At 39.1% G+C, this 25,898-nt stretch overlaps 1 pseudogene; it reads left to right on the top strand.

The window, feature by feature from the left end:
- The first annotated feature begins 18,525 nt into the window (after window positions 1–18,525).
- On the top strand, window positions 18,526–25,100 carry LOC101551738 (glyceraldehyde-3-phosphate dehydrogenase-like; annotated as a pseudogene).
- Window positions 25,101–25,898: the final 798 nt, after the last annotated feature.

The following is a 25,898-nucleotide window of genomic DNA, read 5'->3' as shown; positions in this document are numbered from 1 at the left end:
TTTTCCTTCTTCTCAGCCATGTGTGGTTAAGCAGCATTTGCTCTTTAACATGCGTTCTGATTAGGGAAGTTTTTAACACTTGATGAATCACAGCAACACTGCTACGTCTGCTTACTTCTTCCTAACAGTCTGGTTTCTGTGACTTATCTCTCAATTGGGTCTGAACGAAAGGAAAGGAAGGGCATGATTTTTTTTTCTTAATCATTCGAAAACTCCTAGTGTCAACGATCTAATGGGAGTTAAATTTGCTCCTTTACTTTTCGTTGTTATTGAATTCCTTCTAGTTCCCACAGAATGTAGATTCATCCATCAATCTCTCCTCTTATCTGGGCAGAGTGAGTAAATCTTCATTTTCCCTTTTTCCTTTTTCTAATTACTTCCTACAGGACACTCCGTGTCTGAAGTTAGTTTCCTCTCCCCTCAGTTACATTTTGTGATGTGCTCTTCCTGTCCTCCACGGGAGAGGCCCCTTTATCTCCGCTGCTTTTTGTGCCAGAGTAATTACTAGCTTAGGGCCACCAGGCGGACTCCCTTCCTAATAAGATACCTTTCTCAAGTCTTGTAAAATGCTCAGGGAATTTAACAGTTCCTCATCGAATCAGAGAAGTCTCTATGCCTCTCTTTTACAGCCAGTTCTACCATACATTAGAATAGCAATAGTTGTAAGAGACTCTACAATAAAGAATCCAATTTAATGTGTTCCAACCTAGCAGTTTCAAACTATTTTTTCACAGTGGATAATTCTGTTGTAGTGTTGGTTTCACCCTAAAACATTATTATTTCTTTGCTTGAGAATTCAGATCTGACCCGTCCCAGGTTTGGCTTGGGTCTAACTCATCACATAGTTTACAAGTGCATCTTATAAATGTGCAATATATTTGATAACTGTATAATTTATATGCATACAGTTATTTATTACTTGTGAATATTTAAATTCCACAATGGACTGTAATTGTGAATGATTAAACTTGATCTGTTGAGTTCTCAAATACCTGTATTTAGAAACTCTCTATACAAATATTAAAACAGAAGATTTGATCACAAAAATAAATATTTCAGAGATCAAGTATAATCTGTCTCTTTCTTCCTTGTTTTTATATTGTAAATGCATTGTGCTATATTATATCTGGCTACATATGATTCTATGTAATAGAAGAAAGTTTATTTCTTATTTTATTTTCTATGTCTTATTTTCATTAATGTTAAGGTTATGAAAAAAACATATCCAAAGAATAAAATCTGATTTTTTTTCAGACGTTTTCAAGTACAAAAAATTGAATGATTTGGGGTTATGATGCCACCAACAAGTCATCCTGTACCTGCAGGGCAAGTGCATCAGCAGCTTGATGGTTGGTTGCCTTCAGGCTTCCTGACACCCCCAAATTGCCGTTGCAACTTTGGCTGGACCCCAACAACTTGGGACCAAGTTAACAAAGAAATTAAATGGCCAAACATTAGGTATGTGGCTCTAGCTAAGCTATACAAGTTCATTTACCAGCCTTTCCTCAGAGACCCATAGACAAATCTCGAAAGAGACCAAAAGCCACAGTTAATCTTGGACCCGTGCATGGCTGAACAGACTGGGATAAATCTGAGGGGGGCAGGTTGGGCTCCAAGCGGAGTCCCCAGCAACAGCTTACTTCCACAATCCAAAATCGCCACTATACCCCTGGCCTAACTCGACCGTCTCAGGACAGACTTCACCAAGATATAAACTGCTGACAATTCAGGTCTGCGGGTTTTGTGACTGAAATCTCCAGGCTTTCACAGAGTTGGGGTGGGCTACCTCCCCCCACTTCCCAATACACATGGAAGCACTGGCAGTCACCCCCACAAACCAACTCCAGTGCCACCCTGTAAACTCTATTGCAGGCCTTGCTTCAGAGACCCATAAATAAATCTTGAAAGAGATCAAAAGCCAGAGACACAGGAGCAAGTCCCAGAAGACACCACAGAACCGGAGATCTCTCCAGGCCCCGTACCGAGCCAATTTCAACAGGGCACCCCAGATGGAGCAGGTGCAATGTCCTCACCTACTCCAGATGAAATCCCAGCGACCAAGAGCTTCCACAAGCAAGGAAGGCCCAGGTATGTGGGTTCCAGGATTAAATCTCCATGCTCCATGGTGGCAGAGATGCCGGCCTGTCCCTCCCTGGCTCTCTGCTCACTTGTCAGCCTGGCTGTCAGCCCACAATATGCCTCCGGACACCACCTTAGAGCACCAACAGCTCTGGTCGAGAGACGCCCAATTAAATCCCCAAATGGATCAGTGCCCTACAGAAATGTCTCCGGAACCCAACCATTTAAAATCTAGGATTCCAGAAATGTGTGGTTGTAGCACTCAAGATACTTAAAATGAGAAATGAACAATAATTAAATGACCTAGCATCTTCTCATGGCAAGCGTCCTGCCCAGAGTGCAATCTCTCCAGGCTCTTGATCCATCTTTGAACTAATTTTTGTAACTCCCTTTGATGGTATATCTTTCTTTCTTATCAATCTTGCCATATCATATGTTGGTATATGCTGTGATTCAATCCTTGATATAAAGCTAATGTCCCAGAAGTTTCATTTCTTGTTGGCTTCTAGATGCCTGTTGTGGCATAAGTGAGACTTACTGATGACAAGTGACGTCCAAACTACTGTCAGACTTTTTACATGGAATTGTGAGAAAGAATATATATCTTCGCGTATAAGTCATTAAGTAAACTCTTTTAGGGGCTTTGTTATGCATTTGTATGTAAGAGTTGAGGGGCTTTGTTATACATTAGTATATGAATAATTCAATGAAAAATTGAGTAATTTCCCTCAACATTTTTGAGTATTTTTCCTATAATTTAATTTTTACACATGTGAGTCACTTCTTTTTAGAAGTAAAAACTGAGATGTCAACTATCTGACATAAGGAATATTATTTGAAAAAAAAAAAGACCCTAGGCTGTTTAGCTAAGCCTGGGTTTATAGTGGGAGGGGGATGGAAGAGATGATGAGATTGGAGTGGAAGAATGACCAGGATCATTGGTGAAGGGAAGTTGACAATCTGGTGGTGGATGTGGAGACTGAACATTGCATAAAGGAAACTTTATCATTAATAGAATGGTAAATGCCTATCTCTCAATAAAAACTAAGGGGAAAGGGGAATACTTTTAAAAATATATATATAAATAAATTGCTTCTTTTCCATTCCAATAGAACAAAAGCATCTACTAAACTCATGAAAATAGTTTTTTAAAAAACATTCCATAGCAGTAAATCCACTGCCTTAACTTGTCACCTTTTCCAAAAAAATGAAGTAAAATCCTTAGTTCTCTGTAGAAATTCAATAATGAATAACACATAACTATGGACAGAATTTATGAGCAATAAAAGCTCTACTTTGAAAATGAGATTCCCCTCAACATGTTCTGCTTGTACTGTGCCATTAACTTTTTAACTTATTAATTAAATATCTTATTCTTCCCAGTCACTCTACTCTGCATTTGTTATATATAATTGTGTAATAAAGTCATCAGCTTTTCCTAAAGGGAGAAATAGACAGCAATGTAATAATAGTAGGGGGTTTTAATACTCCTACTTCCATCTATGGATAGATCATCTAGACAGAAAATCAATAAGGAAACATTGGCCTTAAATGACCATTAGTTCAAGTGGACACAAAGGCTTATTGTTCTTTCAAAGAGTCATTCCAAAAAATGATCACTCTGAACAAGAACTGAGTGCTGAAAGTAGGTAACAGGACAAACATGATAAACTTTCTGTACCTGTATTGCAAACCATAATGCCCAAAAGAAGAGAGAGAGAGAGAGAGAGAGAGAGAGAGAGACAGAGACAGAGACAGAGACAGAGACAGAGACAGAGACAGAGACAGAGACAGAGACAGACGAAAAGAGCCAGCCATAGAGGCAGGAGACATGGGGGGAGGAGGATGGGAGGGAAACTGGGGATATAGGTGGTGGGAATGTACACTGTAAAGGGAAGGGTTATGGTACATTGTGTGACTGAAACCCATCATAAACAACTTTTTAATTGCCTATCACACAGTGATTCAATTAAAAATAAAAACAAAAAATCATCAGCCAAAACATAACCTAATTTTTCTAATACAGAGCTGCTTCAGGGATAGTGGGAACATATATCTCACAGGAAAACATGTGGAGGTGAGATTTAAAGATGAGTAGGCTAATATGTAAAGGAGAAAAATAATTTTAAAATTAAAGAAGCAAGAGATTATGATATGCCTGTGCTAAACTCTGAAAGTACCACTTTCAATAATGTTATCATTGGTCAGAATCAGTCACACTATGATGAGACAGTTGCATATCCATCCTGTGTTCTCACGCTATGTTTCCATTCACCACGGGTGTCTGGGATTGGCCACCACAATTGGACTAGTTTCTGGGACAACATTGTTGCTCTTTCTTCAAGGTTGGGAAAAATTATACAAGATAATGACTATCAAATAATTTTGAAAACTGTTGAGTACCATAAAAGTGATCCATTTTATTTAATTATATACTTTATTTGGTCAACCATGGATGTTAAAATAGAATTGAAAAATTGTGCTATCTATAACTCAACATTTAAGCATTCATTACTAACTTTAAAGTTGTAACTTGACCACAAAGTCCGAATACTTCTTACAGTATTTTTAGCAAGTTGTGTGAAATTAATAAAGAATAGACTTACTTTTTCAGCCTCACATTTTTTCAAAAGCCCAATGTAATATCTTTTTAAAAAGAAACAAGCACATTTTTCCAAATATTAATGTCCAAGCAGTTAATTATATTAAAATACTATAATCATTGTCACTGTCACTGTCACCTTGATGCTCATCCATTTGCTCAAGCGGGCATCAGTAACATCCCCATTGCTGAGAGTATCTCGCCAGCATGGCAGAGCCTGGCAAGCCAGGCATACCCATGACATATTCGATATGTCAAAAATACTATAATAGTAATAACATATTTTCTTCACAGTTTCAAAAGGATGTGCCTGTTAAACAAAGAAAAAACAAATTGCTACATGCACATAATAGATAATCTGACGACATTAAAATGGGAATAGTAGAAAATTAAAAACCATTTGATTCAAATGCATCATAAAAATAAATTCATGTTTCTGATTTGACTTTCAGCAAACAAATATGGCCTAAATATGTTCTAATTTTTTTTATAATTTTATTGGCAACTCTAGCAAGCATCTAAGTTTTCTAATTATTATATTTGACACTTAATCAGAATATCTAACTTAGGCATTTCATTGTCTTTTAAGGACATAATATAATTGGTCATGATATTTTGCATACTGTTTAAACGAATGTTAAATACAAAATGAGTCTAAACAATAAAGAATGGCACTAGAAGTTATTTCTGCCTCCCGGGTTCTATTGTCAGTCTAAAAATTCTGAATAGTTTGATTTCTTTATATGGAAAGGAAAAAAAAAGCCTTCAGATAACCTTGATTTTATTTATTTAACTCAGCACAAAAACAAATAAAGAAATTCCCTCATGCCAACAATTATTTCTCAAATTCCCATTCCAATAAGATGGATTATAAAGTTTAAATGGCCCCCTGGGAGCTCTGGGCTGGAGCACTTTGGAATATAACAGGTTGATCTGATCCAGTTCTATCACCTTCCATTATAAATGTTGTCAGAGTACTTCTAAAAATATACAGAGTGCAGTTCTACCTTTCCAAAAGTTGCATTATAGGAACATCCACTGTGATTCTCTGTCTAGGGACCCTTTTTTTTTTTTATCCCTTTGTAACCACAGTTCTTTTTAGTACTAAGTGCTCTCCTCAGGTGAGTATATATGTGTTGCCTAAAACTAGCAAAATCAAAAGATTAAATTGATTCATGAATTTAAGATGTGAAATAGGTCAACCTCTGTTGCATTCTCTGACTGGTGTTTCAAATTACACTGTCACAGAGAAATCCTTTTAATTGTTTCCTGGCTTGAGTTGCTAAAAGTCTCAACTGCATTCAAACCTGTTATGTGGAGAAATATGTAAAAGGATTACATATTAAGAATCCAGACTAAATTTGACAAGACCTTGTGAGGAATAAAGAAATCCGATAATACTTGCTCACACATATTGGTATATACATCTGTACGAGCATCGAATAGCAGCTAGAAGGAGAGAAGGGTGGGGTGGGACAAATCACCAAAGCTACTTTGGAGCATATTCACTGGGATATTGTTCTTGTGGACAATTAGGTTTTTATTTTAATGACGCATTTTATCTTTCATTGTATTTTGGATCATACTAATGTTTCATTTACTGATTTAAATTTTGTTTGTTGTTTGAATTGTTTAATTTTAATTTTTCCTTCTTTGAATCACTTTTACTTGAGAGGTCCCTCGTGTAAGCAACCACAGCTGTATTTTGTGACCATTTTACTCTGCTAATATAGTCACAATGTTCGTTAGATTCTCTTTTAATGTTTCATAAATCACTTTAACAAATAGAATTATAAATATTTTGATTTTCCAGTGGTGTACTCACTAGAGTAGCTACAGAACTGAATTGCAATTTTTGACATGATGCTATCTACAGTATAGTTTGCTCTTATATCCATACACAGTTAAATTTTACTACCACAGTTTTAGCTCATTAACTCCTGAGATGTAACAATAATAATACAGAACTCTGATTATAACATAACCCCCCAAAATACTATTTGCTGAAATTTATAATAGAAATATTATGCTTCCTTTGTACATTTTTCTCACCTAAAAATAAACAAATATGGCTCTTTAAAAATATTGATCTAGAGCTACAGGAATAGTTTGAGATCCAGCTTCCTACTATTCCCTGTAGATTCTAAGAAATGATGTATTGTGCAAGAAACGCAGAGTAATGATAAACAGAGCATCTTCCAAATCCTCAGTCTAAATTAAAAAAATTAAAAAGTGCTATTAGATATGTACTAGAGTTTGGTCATGCAAAGTTTAGGTCATCTTAGGACAAAATAAAAATATACACCCTACATACATAAATCCACCAAGCTATTTCAGATGACAAATAATTTATGTAGATCATTTTTTAAATTTCACATCATGAATATATAAATGTGGTAGATATAATGTCTCTTTTATAGAAGAATTTTTATATTAAAGTATTGCTTGTGTGTTGTGTATAAGCATTTGAATATTATATAAAATAATAATTTTGAATTAAATGAACATTTTAGGGGACCAAACCTAGTGATACTCAGAGTTACTCCTCATTCAGTGCTCAGGAATCACTCCTGGTGGGATTATATGTGGTCTTGGAGATCAAATCCTAGTTGGTTGCACAAAAAGCAAGCACCCTGCTTGTACTACTATCTCTCTGGCCCCATTAGTTAATCACTGTCACTGTCACTGTCATCCCATTGCTCATCGATTTGTTCGGGCGGGCACCAGTGATGTCTCTCATTGTGAGACTTATTGTTACTGTTTTTGGCATATTGAATACACCACGGGTGGCTTGCCAGGCTCTGCCATGCGGGCAAGATACTCTCTGTAGCTTTCCGGGCTCTCCGAGAGGGGCAGAGAAATTTGGTAGGCGGCGTCAAAGGCGAACGCCCTACCGCTGTGCTGTTGTTCAGTTGAAAAATTATAGTTCAGTTATAGCTTCCATATATTATGATACATATCACATACTAAATACCACAGTTCTTTTAAAGCATGAATTTTAATGTTCTTCATTAGATGTTCTATATTCAACAGCATTTCCTGACAATTATATAGAGAATGTATCTAATTAAATAAACATGCAGAAAGTGGTATTGGACCAGGGGTGGATCTCAGTGGCAGATCACTGGTGTCACATGTGTAAGACTTTCAGTTGGCTTCCTAGTACTTCAAGGGAAAAGAAAATTATTCTTTAATGAAATCTATCATCAATAATTGCTGATCTGATAGATCAGAAATATAAATGTGAAGTTTCAGGCTAATTCAGTTTAAGTGAATATAAATACATCTACGAAAGTTAAACCTGATCAAATCTTATATGCTCAATGGAAATCAAAACGCAGAAACAGGAACTGAAGAGATTGTGCAGGAGGCATGGCGCTTTCCTAGTACACAGCCATATAATCACCAGCATAGAACACAGTTCCATGAGCATTGCCAGGAGGCATCTGTGAGCACAGAAGAAGGAGCAACCTTGGACTATCACCAAGAGTGCTTCCCTCCGACAAAGACATTTTGTTGTTCTGAAAAACATGTATAGTGTCATTTACCAGATGTAGAATTCTACTGTCCAACCACCTTACGTGACAAGAATAATATGGAAATGAGCAAAACAGAAATGAAATAAGCCCTTGCTAAGTAGGGGTGACTAGAGTGATTCCTCCTGGGAGCCTTAGCTTGTGCTTCCTAAAGTCAGTACAGGAGGTCTACCTAGAAAAGGATGAAGAATTGGGGCTACAGCCCTCATTTCCAAGAAAGCAGATCAGATCAACATGAGAAAAAAGGAGGAAAATCATGAGCACAGTCAGTCTCCTTGTTCCTAAGGGCGAGACCAAATAACCACAGCCTGGGGAGATGTGGAGTGCATACAGAACTCAGCATGGCGGACTTGGTTGGTTGGTGTCCAATCACATCTTGAAGATTCAAAACAGGTGATTTTACTGCATGTGAATTTCAAAAATAAGAGGTAGAAAAAACTCTAGAGACATTTATGGTATAAAAACCCTTGCAAGATATCTTACAAAAGCAGTGCATTTTAGTCTGCTGAAAATCAACATGACTAGTCTTCATTTATAAACCTGTCACTTATGTCCCTTCCAATAAGTTCTGGTAAGTCATATTTTTAAAAAATTGAGAGCATATTGGTTTATAACATTATAAGTGTAAGGTACGTGACACTATAATTCAGTATTCATAGACATCAAATGGTGTTTACCATCAAAAAGCCAGTTTCTGTGGATTGTGTTTTCTAAATATATGATCTGAAGTGCAAAAAAATTAAAAAGAAAATCAAGTGAGACACTTCCAAGGTCCTCTTTGGACTGTGTAAGACTATGGGACTTTCTTTTCCTTTCTTTTTCTTTTTTATTAAGGCATTGTGATTTACAAAGTTATTCATAATCAAGTTTATTCATACATTTGTTCCAGTACCTATTTCACCACCAGGGGTAACTTCACTTAACCAGTGTCCCCAGGGTCCAAAGTACGCCCCATCCCCCGGCCTGCCTCTATGACAGGCATATATTTGAGCTTGAGTTTTTTGGTTGTACTTTGGATCTCATGTTTTCAATATTGTTGACTGTGTGGTTTCAATATATAGCTCTACCTGTGGGATTTTCTGCTCAATCGAAGGCTTCATTAAAACCATAAATCACTTTCTTGACTCCCTGAACTGTTGGAACAAAAAATGACCTGTCCAGTCTTAATGTTACCTGAAGAGGAGAGTTGGCTGGAAAATAAAGAAAAAGACAATAAAGGAAAGAAATAAAAGAAAGGAAAGAAATAAAAGGAAGGAAAGAAATAAAAGGAAGGAAGGAAGGAAGAAGGAAAGAAAGAAAGAAAGAAAGAAAGAAAGAAAGAAAGAAAGAAAGAAAGAAAGAAAGAAAGAAAGAAAGAAAGAAAGAAAGAAAGAAAGAAAGAAAGAAAGAAAGAAAGAAAGAAAGAAAGAAAGAAAGAAAGAAAGAGAAAAAAGGGAGGAAGAAAGAAAGAGAAAAAAGGGAGGAAGAAAGAAAGAAAAAAGGGAGGAAGAGAATGGGGGGAGAAAAAAGGCAGGAAGGAAGGCAGGAAAGAAGGAAGAAAGGAAGGAAGGAAGGAAGGAAGGAAGGAAGGAAGGAAGGAAGGAAGGAAGGAAGGAAGGAAGGAAGGAAGGAAGGAAGGAAGGAAGGAAGGAAGGAAGGAAGGAAGGAAGGAAGGAAAGAATTTAGTACATAAAGCTAATTTCCAGAGGGGTTATTGGTGCTATTTTCCTTTTAAACCAAAGAAAATACTTAATGCATATTTAGTTTTCTGCTTTCTCATTAATCCTTGATTTTGATTTATAAATATATGATCTACCCACCCATCTAAAAAGTATGGTATTATCTATGATTTATTTTATTTATATTTATGAATCTCTCTGGGCTGGAGCGATAGCACAGAGGGCAGGGCATTTGCCTTGCCCGTGGCTAACCGGGTTCGGTTCTTCCGCCCCTCTCAGAGAGCCTGGCAAGCTACCGAGAGTATCTCGCCCACACAGCAGACCTGGAAATCTACCTGTGGCATATTTGATATGCCAAAAACAATAACAACAAGTCTAACAATCGAGACATTACGGTGCCTCCTTGAGCAAATCGATGAGCAACGGGATGACAGCGCTACAGTGCTGCAGTGCCATATTTATTAATATATTTATTACCGTATGGTATTATCTGCGAGTGATTTCTTTTATTTTTGTTTACTTATTTTTGTTTCCTAGTCACACTTCACTCTCCTCAGAGCTCAGTCCTGGATAAGCCTTCAAACAGCACAGCTGTGACTGGGGACCACCTGGGAGCCAGAGCTTGCCTCAGATTGGCCAAGTGCAAAGCAAGGGCCCCACCCACTGTACTATGGCTCTGGCCATATTGATTTCTAGCTAGCTTCCAGTGTAAAGAGTTCTCTGCAAGTACGCAAGTGAACTCTAACGGGTCGTGAAGCAGAGATTGACTGGTGTTGGAAGCCCAATCAGCAGAGCATGCTTCCAACCCGGCCTCCTCAGCACATGAATTATTGTGCTACTATTCATCATACTCTCTGTTAAATAGTGTTAGAGATGTTAGGAAAATACTGGAAAATGTGATGTTTAAAATATGAGGTGGAGTAGAAAACTCATGCATAAAAGAGGAAAAATTAGACATTGAGATCGTTAACCAGTACTTTCGAGTTTTGTTTGCTCTGCGGATCCAACACAATTTCTGCAGACATGCTGCTGAAACAAACTTGGATTTCCTCATAAGGTGCATAATTTTTATTTGTAGAGAAAGTAAAATTTGTCTACACTAGAAATAAATGTCCTTTAAAAAATGCAAAATAGGTCAATCCTTGAAACATGTCCCAAATACAAAAACAATAAAATTACCAACACAAGTTATGCATACAAAATGTATATCATAATTCAATATTTTTTAAAAAATGTATAGCGCACAAATTGAAATAGTCATAATCAATAAATCCTTCAAATGGTTGTTTTACATACTAATTTGTGTTTAAAAATGCATACTCTTCAATGGCCTTCAACAAAACTATCAGTAAACAATAAAAGGGGTGACTTAAGAAAATTCTTTATGTTAATAAAAAAAAAAACTACCTCAACTCTAAGAAACTGGAGGTTTTCTATTATAGAAATATGCCTCTTGTCTACCTCAGAATTTTATTAGTTTCACACTGCTCTGATTCAAGTAACATGCATGAAGTCCTAGTTTGCAAAGAATTATTTTGAAGATAAGTTTAATATTACAGCATTGACCATTGGCCTGCTCTTTCAGTTGCATGTCAAGTGGAATGAAAGGAGAAAAAAAGTGTCTTTTGCCACAGACCAACATTATTTCATGAACTGCAAGCATAGTAACAGTTTACCATGAACTCAGCTAGGAATAGTACAAGTACACAGGACTGACTAATCTTCCATTAGATGAGCAGAAAAGATCTGAAACAACAGACACGACCTGGCCTTTGGATGGGTGATAAAGACAAATAAAGAACCTAACTTTAAATCTTTATGCTCTGATCCAATATTTTCATAGGCTTGATTATTATTTCCTTTGAAATGTCATGTGGTCCTCAACATCTTTTGAGCACAGTTGAAAACTGTGACTCCAAAATTTCCTTCTGCATGAGTCGGCTTTTTTGTAAGGTTAACTTCACTCTTTGAGGTTATATACAGGGAATCAGGAACTTTGAAGCTTTGGGTGAATAAAGGAACCGTTGTCAGACAACTGTCTTAATTCATCTTGCTATTTTCAGTGTTGTTTGTACTTTAAATCAGATACAGAGGATCTGCTTATACTCAGGCTTGCAGACTTTGTAATCCCAGTGTTATCTGCAGATCAGATGGGTGATCTGTACACTGACCAGACTGTTCTCGTCCTACTGTTTGCTCTGAAAACTCAGGCATAGGATTTGATCTAAAATGACTGATGTTCATGTGTATATAAAATTCAGTAGTAAAATTGTTGATGAATAGATATATTCTACTCTCTTATCAGCCTATGGGTTTTATTTTTTTCAGTAAAAAAATAAAAAAATGTTAAGGACTATGTTGTATAAATCCATTCATAGCATATACTAACTGGCATTTGTTCATCAGTAATCAGTTGGTCAAGGAAGGAAAAGATAGGGTAATTTAACCACACTTTTTTGGGTTATTTTTGATTTAAAATATAACTCCATTCCACTATGCATGTATGCACATTTGCAAACATATATGCCACAGCAAAATATTTATGAAAATATTCTGAAACAAAGATGAGAGGCAAAACATAGCACGGAAGGAAATAAAGAGCTAAGTAAATGACAAGAATTGTTACGAGAACTCAAACAATATAATATAGAGATTTTCTGTTTTGTGTTTGTTCATTGAATAGAAGTTCTTAAATAAAAGATTCATTTTTAAAGATGACTAGAGTGGGAAATGTGCAGCTAGCGTGAACGTCAATATATTATCTCTGCTTTTCTCTTAAATCATTTTACCCTTGGTTTTAGATCCAATCCAACAGGATTAGATGTGAGAAGGTAAGTCCTGGTGAAATTCACCTGTATTTAGCTATAGTTCTTGTCTAAATATAAATGAACATTTAAAAGAAGGAGTGCATGAACATACACACACACGACACACGTAATACACACACACACACACGTGTGTCCACAAACCTTCCATAGATATGTTCTTCCAGGATCTGGCAGTGAAATGCCTGCTTTCATTTCTTGGATGCCCGAGGCTCAATGGACAGGAGCCTAGAATTATCTGTCACCATAGATTTAATCTCGCATGAGCAGCTGGCCTGAGAGAGTCAAGCCAATAGGAGAGAGGAACACAGATAAAAGGAAAAGAAAGTCCTCAAAATGTTCAAGTGTGGTGAACCTTGAAGTCTGCTTCATCCTCTCTGTGATTCGATAAAAGAAATCAATTCAACCCCAGAATTTTTTGAACCAGTGTATAAGGTCTCTGCTCCTCACAAACTTAATGAACACAGCAGAGGAAAGCAGGATATCAATGAGAAACCATAAAATTGGGAATGATGGGAACAAGGACCCTCTCTAATGGCTATGGTTGACTCACTCTCCCTCAGTTCTCACCCATCCCAGTCTTACTTCTCAGTATCACAGCGTGAGACAATTAGAAATGAGTTTACCTAAGGTGGCATATCAAGTTCAGAGGAGGTGTCCTTGTAAAAAAGGTGCAATTTAGACACCAACTCACAGAGAAAAGATGAAGGCAAGAGGAGCTAGAGAAGATGGCTCCTCCCTCAACCAGCCTGTAAAAAACTAAGGCTCACCGAGGGGCACACGCACTCGCGGGCTCTGTCTCACTGCCCGAGTTCGGTGCCCCAGAACCGCTGTGTGTGCTCTCTGTCGAGGGCAGGCGACGGAAGGAAGAAGGCCAAACTGGTTGCTCGATCAGTTTATTTCATTCTCTCTCTCTGCTTCTCTCCCGGCTCTGGATCTCTCTCTGGATCTCTGGATCTGGCCCCCCAACCCACTCTTATAGCCTGGTTACATCTCTTCAGCATGAGGGGGTTGGGGTGTACACATAGGTGTGGTCACCATCAATAGGGTTGAGGTTCCTTTCCCTTAGGGGATGCTTCTCCTAGGACTTAATTCTCTTTCAGCAGGAGGATCCACCCAAGGGTGGAGTCCCATGAGTGTGTTTCTCCTCTCCTCAGCCAGCAAACATATAAGAATTCATAATATTAATAATTTTGTATGGATACAATAAGAAATGTATTAAAGCTTATAGAATTGTTCTCCAGGGGCCATCTCAATCTCAGACTACAGTGCTTAGGCCAAATCAGCCTTTCCTATCCCTAGCAGGGTCCTAGTCTCATCATTACTTTTGGATCATGACAGTATTTATCTATGATCAAGCTCTTAACTTATAGTTAAGAATTAGGCACTTTGCCCAGGCCCATCTCGATGCCAGGGTAGAACATACCTCACCGCTTGCTCTGGATCCATCCTGTCCCTCGTCGGGACCCTGCTTTTAGGGTGCTAGGAACTGAGGGCAACTGAGTCTTAAGTGGAGAAAGCAGATGCCTGGGAGGGAATAATATTCAAGGCCAATTAAATCCCAAGTTACAAAAGCATAATATTGTCTTCTCGTGTCCATACAAAAAGGGCATTGCTTTAAAGTAAATTATTCAGACCGCTGCCAAGATGTGACCCCGGGGGCCGCACGAGTGTGCGGCTCCTCCGCAGCTGCACCAGCGTGAATCCAGACCCAGCTGAACCAACTACAACATGGACTGCTCTTGCAATTGTTTCCAGCCAGAGAACTAAGCTTTGGCCCCATGCCTGCCCGGGAGGGGAAAGGTATTTCTCTCTCTCACACCTGTCCCTTCCCAGGGATGAATGGCATGGGGACTGCCATATTATGACGACCACAGACGGGGTTTACAAGCTTGCAATGATCGAATATCCGGAAGAAATCTCCCTAGACTTAGTTGTTAAAGTACAGAAATACAAAACCGCGCGGCCACTACTGCGGCCGCGCGACCTCATTTCTCTTCACAACAGGTCTGACTCTAGTGGGGTGCTCCAAATAATAATGGTGAGGTTTGTGTTGAAATATTGAATGTAACCAAAGTAAATAGAAAGTAAAGTGAAATTTATCAGTTACAAGGGGGGGGGTGCGGGGGTGGGCGGGATGGGAGGTGTACTGTGTTTTGCTTTTTTTTGTCTTCGGTGGTGGGATATGGGCACTGGTGAAGGGATGGTTTTTTCAGCATTGTATGACTAAGACTTAAGCCGGAAAACATTGTAATTTTCCACATTCAATAAAATAAAATTTAAAAAAATAAAAAAATAAAGTAAATTATTCAAAAGGCTAAAGAAGAGGAGAAAGGCAATATTAACTTATGTAATATAAATTCAGTATCCTAGGAAGGTCTGACTTTACAAATTAGCAGAGTCAGATTAAGGGAAAGCCACGGATTAACTGTTTTGGGGAAGAGAGCATAGAGAAGTGATTATAGCTAAACAAAGGGTTGGGAGAGATTTGGGAATACCTTGATGGGTGAGACTGGGGAAAGCCTAAACTCCGGGGAAAACCGGGACAACCTACTCATGGCAAGGGGGAAGAGGACAAAGTAATGTCATCCTACACCAGCCCAGGCCAGACCGGAAACAGCATTCCAGAATAGCAAAAGTTCTGACACGTTGCTTTAGACTTAGACCCTCTAGAACCAGGAGAGAAGAAATGCCTGCTGAATTGTCTCAGCACTGTAGTATTTTTATGGCAGTATTGGCAGACATATATTGATGATGACAATCTAACTCCTGAGACAGTAATGGTTCTTATATTCAACCTGTACTGTAGTGTGGTAAGGTTGATTTGGGATGATGGGGAAATAGGTAGAAGATTGAATTGGATTTCTCACTTGTGTCAGCTTTGAGTTTAAAATGCCACAAGTTAGAATCAAGTTAAAAAATAGAGGTGGCTGGCTGAGAGGGACAGAGGATGAAGCAAGTGACAGAGTCGCAGCTGCCTTGTTGAGACAGAGTGTGTGTGTAATATGCAGAGCCCGGGGGAATGGCAAAACACACCAGCCAGAACCAAAACTTCCTAAGTGCCTCCAGTTTGAAGCTGTTGACTTTGGAGGCTTTTCGGGCACAGTTTGCTAGTCCCTGTGGTTGACATTCAGTCAATCAATATTTTAAGGTTCTGGACCACCAGAAAAGTAGCTGAAAATCACCAAAACGCTGAAGAAATTGTCCATTTCTTTACCCCCTCAATTACTGGGGAAAGAGCCAAGGGAATGAAAAACAGTGGAGGCTGAAATAAGACTCAGACATCAAGACTTCACTAGGGATCAGATATAGGAATCATTTTCGCTAAACAATGAAGAGACTTGAGCAAAGAGAGACCGTGAAACATGCTACTTCACTCCCTCCCTTCTGTGGCCTAATGACACCCAATATCCAACACACTAGCGATGGCTAGGCGTCATGCAAGGAATCATCGCTATGTGGTAGGAGTTACTATCACACAAATATGAAACCATTTATGTCATAAAATTGATTTTTTTATATCAGAACAATCCCCTTGTTTATGGAACAGTTTCCTGGAGCCACTGGTCTCCAGTCAGTGCATCTCAGCAGACTGAACTCTAAATACCCCCAGACTGGGAGGATTTGACTATAATGTTCCAAGTCAGAAGATCTGAGGGCACCAGTGTCACCAGTTTGTTTTCCTAAGGAGATATGTTTTCCCAGAGATCCAAGCCAGTACGAGCAACCCCTGCAGAAAGATGTTTCACCATTGACCAATAAACCCCCAGTTGCTGAATTATTGTCATTCTCTCCAGTAACAGTGATCATCTCTGAGGTAGCAAGGGACAGAAAGGAATGTTTATAGTTGGTAGAATTGGGGGAATTATAGAACATCATCATTCCAGCACTGTGTCATTTAGCGATGGAGATCCAGTCTGAGTCGTGTCCTTAGGGTGGTCACATAAAGTGGGCATACGCAAACCCCATAGTACTGCTGGCGGCGCACAGGACTGCATTACTCCGGTGATGCCATCCAAGGCAGAACAGACTTCTGTTGGGACCCCTAGATAAACAAGTAGCAGAAATGGAGTTTTCAGGCCTGGGTAACACTGTGACAGAGGATCAAGGAGTTCGAAGGCCCTGCTCTAACTAACTGTGCACTGCTCTCGGCATTATAAACTCCACACACTCAGGACACACTCAGTGTCTTTTGAAAAGATAAGTTTCTTAACAACAAACTAACCTTGGCCTCCTGGAGGTTTTTTGGCCTTGCACATCCATCAATTTTTTGACCCTTTTGACTCTTCTGGGGTAGCACTTAGCTTAAAGCACATGTGGTAGAGCATATGAAAAAATGTCCTTTCCTTATTTTTCATTTTACTCTTTTTTTTGGCTTCTTTTAAAATGGTTTGGCATTGCACTCTTACGTTGGATAAGTTTCAGGTCACACAAAATAAACACGTGTATGAATAACCTTAAGCTCATCACGAAAACTTACTTTTTCTTTTTAAACTTTTATGCTAAAATTGAAATGCCCATTAGTGCAGGTCTACACAGGGTCAAGATAAACTATATCACTGTCCTCTGCCTCTAAATCTTGTTCCCCTAAAAGTCCCCTGGGGAAGTAACTTGCCCAGAGTTGTCATCTGATATGAAAACAATATCTTCTTCTGCAAAGTCCCTAAAGGAAGCTCCCTCAGACACTGCCTGAAAAGGTGTCACTGTTTTTTGAAATATGACCTTGTGGTTTACTTAGTTTATTTAAATTTCTTTGTAAGGTATTGAACTTCTAGCATTTCTCTTATCACTATCAATGAAAATCTTTCCATGCTGTAGGCAGGGGAGTGCCCATGTTCTCAAACAGTTTAAGGAGTTTACTGCTCTATGCATCAATCTTTGTTAAACCCCTCACCATACACTCTCCTTGAATTTTACTTTTTCCTTGCCTCTTCAGTTATACCTTCTTGTCCCCATTCAAGCCATCTCCTGCTTCAATTCCTCAGGAGCAGCCTTTAGGATTTCCTCTTTCCCCAGGTCCAAATTGCTTTCCTTCTCAACCACTATGTTGCGAGATTTTAAAATTCCCTCATCCTTGGAAAATCTCTGATTCACCAACACTTCTGATGACACCACCCTAAAACCAATGGGGGCTGTTGGTAAATTCACACATGTGATCTCCTAGACTGGCATCAGGGGATTTTCGCTTCTGCGTCTTTCGTAGTTACATGATACACGTGACAAAATTCTCTTTATGTAGTAAGATGAATTATATCAATCAATGTATGAAGCAGGTTACCACATAAAAGGTCTGTCTACAATTCTCCAATGTCACCAATGTGTGTGTATGTGTGTGTGTGTGTGTGTGTGTGTGTGTCTTTATACATGCCTCTGGACACTGAAAAGTCAGGAGCTGAGAACTATAGCTATTGTTGCAATCTACGTCCTGTTGGAGAAGTTCACTGAGACAATGAGTGGGTTTGACTATAAATTGATTACAAATTGGATCCTTATGATCAAATATGAATTTTATTCATTTTTTCCATATATTGAATATCTTTATGGACAAAGCATTGAGAAAATTATGCTACTGAGACCACCTATATTTTATATAATGTCATGTTTCGAAGGATCTCTATACAAACTCCGGAGATTCTTTAATGGTGTGAGAGCTCCCTGCCATTGTTTTAAGCTCCACTGCTTTTGCTTATTAAAAACATCTACCAATATAACCTGTTCTCCATTTATATTTGGCTTCTCATTCCTCTACTTATTTGCAAGTCAAAGAACTTTTACTAGAGAAATGCCAAAGTTGCCAATTAACCTTCTGACCTTTTTATGCCAACATGTCTGCTTCCTTGAACACAGAATATCTACATGTGCAGGTGAGACTAGTCAAACTCCTCAGAGTTGTCAGGTTGAACCCCTGCAAATAGACACACAGCTGCCATGACTAATCCTTTTTCAGTAGAAATGAGATGCTCAATGTCCACACTCGATATGAAATAAATGCTGCATTTTGCTTACAGACAGAGAAATTCAACGAGAGTATAATAACTTTTAGAGCACTGGAAACATATCAGACATTTTTGAGTGTTTGGCACAGTTCACATATTATTTATTTAGTTTTATTTTGAGGTCACACCAGTAGACCCTATTCCTGGCTCTGTGCTCAGGGGTCACCCCTGGTTCTGCTTGGGAGACCATATGGTGTGCTGGGAATCGAACTTGTGTCAGACATGTGCAAGGCAAATGCCCAACACACTCTACTATCCAGTCCTATTCAGGAACATCTCAAATAGAGGAAACCTCCAGAAGAACTCAATAGGCCTCTGATATCCTTGAAATATTTAAATCATCCCAGAAGTACATGGAGTACTGAACACATGAGACCAGGTGACACCAGTTATTCAGGGTCAACATCGTTTTGGGGACAACACTTAGTGCCTTGCTCATGCTAAACATGTGCTCTACCACTTAGATTGCCTCTCTGTTTTTATGTTGAGGTATTTTGGCCTCAGAAAATTCCCATGAGACCTTGACAAATGTGGCCTTTTGATGTATCAACTTTGCTAGTCTTCATTGATTTAAATGTTGAGGCAGGGGTTTCTATGAAGATATTCTTATAGATTAAATTGTATAGTAGCACTGTCGTCCCACTGTTTATCAATTTTCTCTAGAGGGCACCAGTAATGTCTCCATTGTGAGACTTGTTGCTACTGTTTTTGGCATATTGAATAAGCCACAGGTAGCTTGCCAGGTTCTGGCAAGGATACTCTCGGTAGCTTACTGGGCACTTCCGACAGGGATGGAGGAATCAAATACCGGTCATAAATCGCTGGTTTGAAGAATACTATTATAGATAATTTTATTCACCCTGATGCACCTGGAATAAAAGCATAAAGAATATTTACTGAAAGGAATATGTGTTTTCATCTTTGAACTGAAGCTCTATCAACACCTATGAGTTCTAGCCTCTCCTCCCTGCCCTGATGGTCTCACTGTGGACTTGAAAGCACCAACATCTGACTGGAAAAATATTCTATGAAATAAAGTTCCTGTATAAGACCACCCCACCCTGAAGACTCTTTAATTCATTTAAAAGAGGCTCATCCCATCTGTGTTCATTGATTGTGCTTCTCTGGTGGCAATTGAACTGATGCAGAGTTTGGAAGCGGAAGTGGTTCTAGAGAAGGAAAATCTTAAAAAGGAGTTTCTTCAAGTAGTTCCTGATTTTTCAGATAGGTTCTATGATCTTGTCTGATCCACAGATATAAAAATTTTGTTATTTGACCAGAGTAATAGTACAGCAGGTAGGGCATTTGCCTTGCACACAGGCATCCTGGGTTGGATTCCTCCATCCCTCTTGGAGAGCCCGCCAAGCTACCAAGAGTATCCCACTCACATAGCAGAGTCTGGCAAGCTACCCATGGCATATTTGATACGCCAAAAACAGTAATAACAAGTCTCACAATTGAGACGTTACTGGTGCCCGCTTGAGCAAATCCAGGAACAATGTGGATTTGGTACAGTACAGTGCTACAGTTACTGGTTTAGCGAGTCAAGGCAATAGAGATACACAGACCATTAATATTGGGTACTTCTAACCAAATATCCATATAAATAAGATCTGATGCTGCTGAGTATAAAGGTTAAGTCACATGCCTTTTACACAGTGAATGCTAGATAAACCCCTGACATCACATGAGTTCTCCTGTACAAAGAGCCAGGGTTAATCTCTGATCACTGCAATGTGTGTCCCCCCAAACTGGGGCTCTGGATGACTATTCAATCACAATCTTAGATATTCTACACAAATCAAATTTGCTTAACATGGGTAACCAATGCTAAAGAATATGGAGAAAGAAAACAAAGAGTTCAGGACTCCAAATTCTAAACTTAGACTATAGAAAATTCATTTAGCATCTATTAATGCACAAAGAGATATTTCCCTTCAATTTTGAGCTAATCCCACTCAGAGAGTAAGAAAATTGCAATACAAACTGAGTTCACACAGTTATGTCATAATCAATGCATTGATTATAAAGGTGTCAGGCCCTAATGTGTGAAAGTTGTACTTAATGAAAGATCCCACTTAAATCTGATGTAAGCATCTTTTAATATTAGTCTTTGTCTTCAAAGGAGAAGAATAGGCTTAATGAAATTAGTCAACCTTTAACTAAAACATGTGTAACAGCTGCCATTAAAGTATTTTCCTTTCAGGGCTGGAACAATAGCACAGTGGGTAGCGGATTTGCCTTGCACGTGGCAAACCCAGCTTCAATTCCCAGTATCCCGCATGGTCCCCTGAGCACCCTTGTCCATCGCCAGGTGTGACCCAAAGAGAAAAAAAAAGTATTTTTCTGTTAATTCAGATACTGATAATTTTTTTCTATCTTACCACCCTTCTTTGTTTGTAGATATTAAATAGACTAAAGGTATGGCAGACCCCCAAGCAGTAAATTGAAAAGGGTCACCTCACAAGTCCATAGTTTCACTTAATTATGGAGATAGAAATCTGGTGAGTATATGTGTCAATGAATGCAAAGCTGTGAGATCATATTAGTAGGAGTATAGATTATTAGGCTTAAGTATTGATGGGCTTCAACAAAGAGATTCTGGATATTTAATTGGTTGAAAGAAATAAACCCAAATATATCTAATCTATGCAGCTGAAATGTCAAAATGATTTTGATATTTTATAGAGAAAGGTATATAAGATTTAGTGAAATTATAACTCTAGATAGCATTTATTATGTAAAATATTCTCATATACCCAGAAGTTAAAAAGGACAGAAAACAAAAACAAGATTTCCCCACCACCACCTGAGAAGACTGTGTTTTTATTGCTAACAGGTCTTTCATTTTTATTTTTAATAGGTCTCTTTCTCTCTGTCTCTTGCTCTTGCCCTAGTTCTCTTTTGCTCTCTCCCTGCCCTCCTCTAGTATTTATCTATTAAAATTTCTTTTAATAAAACTATTTTACTTGATTAAAAACAATTTTAATAGTCATTAAAAGTAGAATCCTGAGGGGTGGCATAACTTCCTTAAGGACCTTTATGGTTATTGCTTTTAGCATGTAAAATATTTCAGAGAAAATTTTACCAACAAGCACAATCCTTAAATGCAGTGGAAATGGAAATAATGGGTGCTCAGGGTTACAGGGTCCAAATGACATCACTAAATTGCTGAAGACAATATGAATAAGGTTACTGTAATGGACATGAAGTGAAGGCAGCAACCAGCATAATCTAATAGATTGCGATAGAGATGGATTGTTTTGGCCAGTTGAGTGTGATGTTCCTAAAAGTGAAATAGATGCCTAGTATACTATTAATACTACCGCTATATAAGTGGAAGAGTTCGAGGTCAAATGAATAGATGTCTAACTAGAATGATAAAACAGGGAGATTCATAACCAGCCATTCCATTCTCAAACCAGAGCCAATTTATCGACCCAGAACTTCTTAAATTAAATGTGAGGTTCACTTGATGAAGGACTCTAATACACAGCTAACTTTTTCCTTTAAGTATTCTTTCCTAGTTTCCCCCCAGGGAATCTATAGACACTTATCAGACTATGAACTAGGGAAAGGTAAATAACCAGCATTTTCGGAGACTAATGGGCAATGGTTTAAAACACATCAAAATGTCAATATGATCCACCGTCAGAATAAAAGACCTTATAAATATCAACTACCCAGTGCATTTTTTAGTTCAGGTCAGTCTCAGTTGCTCCCATAGCTCTTAAACCTATGATGTGCATATTTCTCCAGTATCAGGATGCATAAGTATAAGAGACCTTCTCACCACCTTACAAGATTCTCAAATACTGATTTCACAGATAGTGAAACAAAGAATATTCTGATAGAGATAAAAATGAGTGTCTAGTAAACATTACAACCAGATTTATAGGCACAAGTTGGAAGCCAAGGTCAACACTAGATTTGACGAAGTATGCAGAGATTAGTGTCACTATCAAGGACCTAGCAATGTCTGCTGAGATTCGCTCATCCTCATCGAACTCAACCAGATGGCGTTCAGAACAGAAGTATACTAGAAAACAAAGTGAATTGTTATACATTTAACCTGAAATGTCACCTCCTATTGCAGATATTCCCTGGATTTTCTTTATATGAGCAAAAAAAAAACATTTTAAAAGCCTACACAGTCTTTGCAGCTGTTTTTGTATTTTCTCCATCTTTGTCAATAATTTCTATCAGAATCATTTTCCTTTGAAGATGAAGGCTAGTGATACACCTTTCCATTGTTTCTAATTCTCTAACCATACATCATGATTTAGCCAACCAAGATCAAGCTCATATTCTATTTCACAAAATAAAATAGACCACACTTATTTACTAGTAGTATACAAAGCCCTAGTTGGACTTTTATGCAACATACACTGCATTGGATTTTGCTACTTAATCATGTAATGACTAAGATAAAAGTCTTCTAGATCTTAGGGGAGAAAAAGTAAAACGTGGAAGATGGAGCACCGAGAGAGAACTAGACTGCCTTGCAAACTCAAAGCAATAAGTTTCCTCCGTATCTTAATAGATACGGAGTTATCATATTGCAAATTAATCAAGTGTACCTTGTCATCGGCTGATGGTGCTCAAAGTTTGTGGCAGATAGCAACATAGTTTGAAGTCTTAGAAAGGCTACACTCAGTTGAGTCACTGCACAGACTAAAAAAATTGTGGAGAAAGACTTGCTTCTTTGATCACCAATTGCTCCCATTTTGAGAAAGATTTCTGTGCTTATTACTATTACTTAGAGAGATAAGAATACTTTGTTATGGGCCAAAAGGTTTACCACACAAGCTCTGCCTGCCATGAAATGTGTATACTCTAAATCTCGAAGCTGTGAAAAGGATATGTAAAGCAATACTTCATCATCAAAAGGATGTGGAATGTCCAACACTAGACTGCATGTCCAAATTGTAGAAGCAATGCATATCCCAAATTATCATGATGCCCTACTGCTGTTACATCACAGGTGAAGTACCGACCCAAAACTCTGGGCTCAAAGGAAGTTCTCTGTGGCCAGTTGACAGAGGGGAATTAAAATAGGATAGAAGTTACCAATGATTCTCTATGAAATGCTGCCTTCAGTCTAAAGGGAACAACTGGAGCATTGCTTTCAGGTCCATCTGAGAGAGTAACAGTAAAGCAGGCCTTGAGAGATAGTACAGTGGGGTGGCCACTTGATTTGCAATGCCATAGACCCGGATTAGATACCTGGCACCCAATATGTTCCCCTCTGGCCACCGGGAAGGAGTGCAGAGCCAGGAAGAAACCCCGAGACTGCATGATGTGGCCCAAAAGATCTGTTGCACTGTCCTTGTGCTGTTCATCAATTTGCTCGAGCAGGCACCATTGTTTTCTCCATTGTGAGACTTGTCGTTACTGTTTTTGGCATACAGAATATGCCACAGACAGCTTTCCAGGCTCTGCCATGCAGGCAGGATACTCTTGGTAGCTTGCCAGACTCTCTGAGAGGGACGGATGAATCAAACCCAAGTCAGCCACGTGCAAAGCAAACACCCTACCTGCTATGTTGTGGCTCCAGTCCGGCCCAAAAGAACAAAACAAAAAGAGTGAGAGTGAAGAAACATCCTCTGAGTGAAAGGACAGCAAGCAGTGGACCCAACTCTCCCTTTTGTTTTTAAAAAACAGAATTGGTCACATTGGCCATTTTAACCCACCTGATGACCTGAACTCCCTTTAACTCTAGCAAAATTGTGGCCGTTAATGACCCCTTCATTGACCTCAAATCCGCAGTCTCCATGTCCCCGTGTGCTTCCACCCACCGTGAGGTCAGTGGCGTAGTCAAGGCTGAGAATGGACGGCGCGTAATCCCCAGAAGCCCCTCTTCATCCTCCAGGAGCGCCATCGCCAACAGCAAAGGGGGCGAGGCCGGTGCTGAACAGGCTGTGGAGTCCACTGGGGTCATCATTCCCATGGAGAAAGGTGACGGCCACTTGAAGGGGATTGCCAAAAGGGTCATCATCTCTGCCGCCTCTACGCATGCCCCCATATTTGTGATGGGCATACACCTGGAGATGTAAGAAAATGCCCTCCAAAAGGTCAGCTACTCCTCCTGCACCACAGAATACTTGGCGCCCCTGGCCACGGTCATCAATGTCAACTTCGGCATCGCGAAGGAGTTCAGGACCACAGTCCAGGCCATCGCTCACACCCAGAGGACCGTGGACAGCTTCTCTGGGAAACTCTGCAGTGACATCCGATAGGCAGCTCAGAACATCATCCCTGCACCCGACGACAGTGCCAAGACTGTGGGCAAGGTCACCCAGGAGCTGTACTCAAAATTCACCTGCATCACAGGTGTCCATCGTGGATCTGGCCTGTCCTCCTGGAGAGAGCTGCCAAGTACAACGTCATCAAGAAAGGGGTGAACAGGCCTGGGGGTGAACCCTCTAGGGTATTCTGGGCCACACCTAGGACAAAATTATCTCTTGCTGCTTGAACAGTGACACCCACTCCTGCACCTTCCATGCTGGGGCTGGTGTTGCCCTCAACAGCTGCTTGGTCAAGCTCAACTCCTGGTACAACAATGAGTTTGACTACAGCTATAAGGTGTATAGCTGTAAGGTGGTGAACCTCATGGACCTCATGGCCTCTAAGGAATAAGGGCCCCCCAGGACTACCAGCCTCAGGGAGACCACGAAGGGGAAAAGAGAGGCTGCAGGTGCTGGAGATTACCTCTCCCACTCCTGCAACATATAAAGAATCTCCTGACTTCGGGTTTCCATCCCAACCCCCCTGAAGATGTGGAGGAAATTAGGGAGACCCACCTTGTTGTTTACAATCAATAACACTTAACTCCACCCTGCAAAATAAATAAATAAATAAAATGACAATGATAAGAAATACCACCATATATACACTACAGTCATTGCTTTGTACAAATAAACATTGCTTGAAAGGCAGATGATTGAATATTGCCAAGAGTGAAATTTTGGTGTAAGCATATATTACTGTATATAGGCAAATAATACAAAGATTACTTGTGTCGCATAGTAATGGATAATCAAATAAATATAAAGACCTGTTGTGAAATATCAATAGAATTTCTTTCCTCGGTGTTTCTTATTATTACTCAATACACAAATAGCTAGGTAAACAAATAAGGTGATAATAAGTAAAGTAACAGTACTACAAGGACGAATGTCAAGCATCAATACAATCCTGGA

This window comes from Sorex araneus, chromosome 1, assembly GCF_027595985.1.
Source record: "Sorex araneus isolate mSorAra2 chromosome 1, mSorAra2.pri, whole genome shotgun sequence".
In the NCBI taxonomy this organism is placed as follows: domain Eukaryota; kingdom Metazoa; phylum Chordata; class Mammalia; order Eulipotyphla; family Soricidae; genus Sorex; species Sorex araneus.
This window is presented reverse-complemented; position numbering and strand designations above follow the sequence as displayed.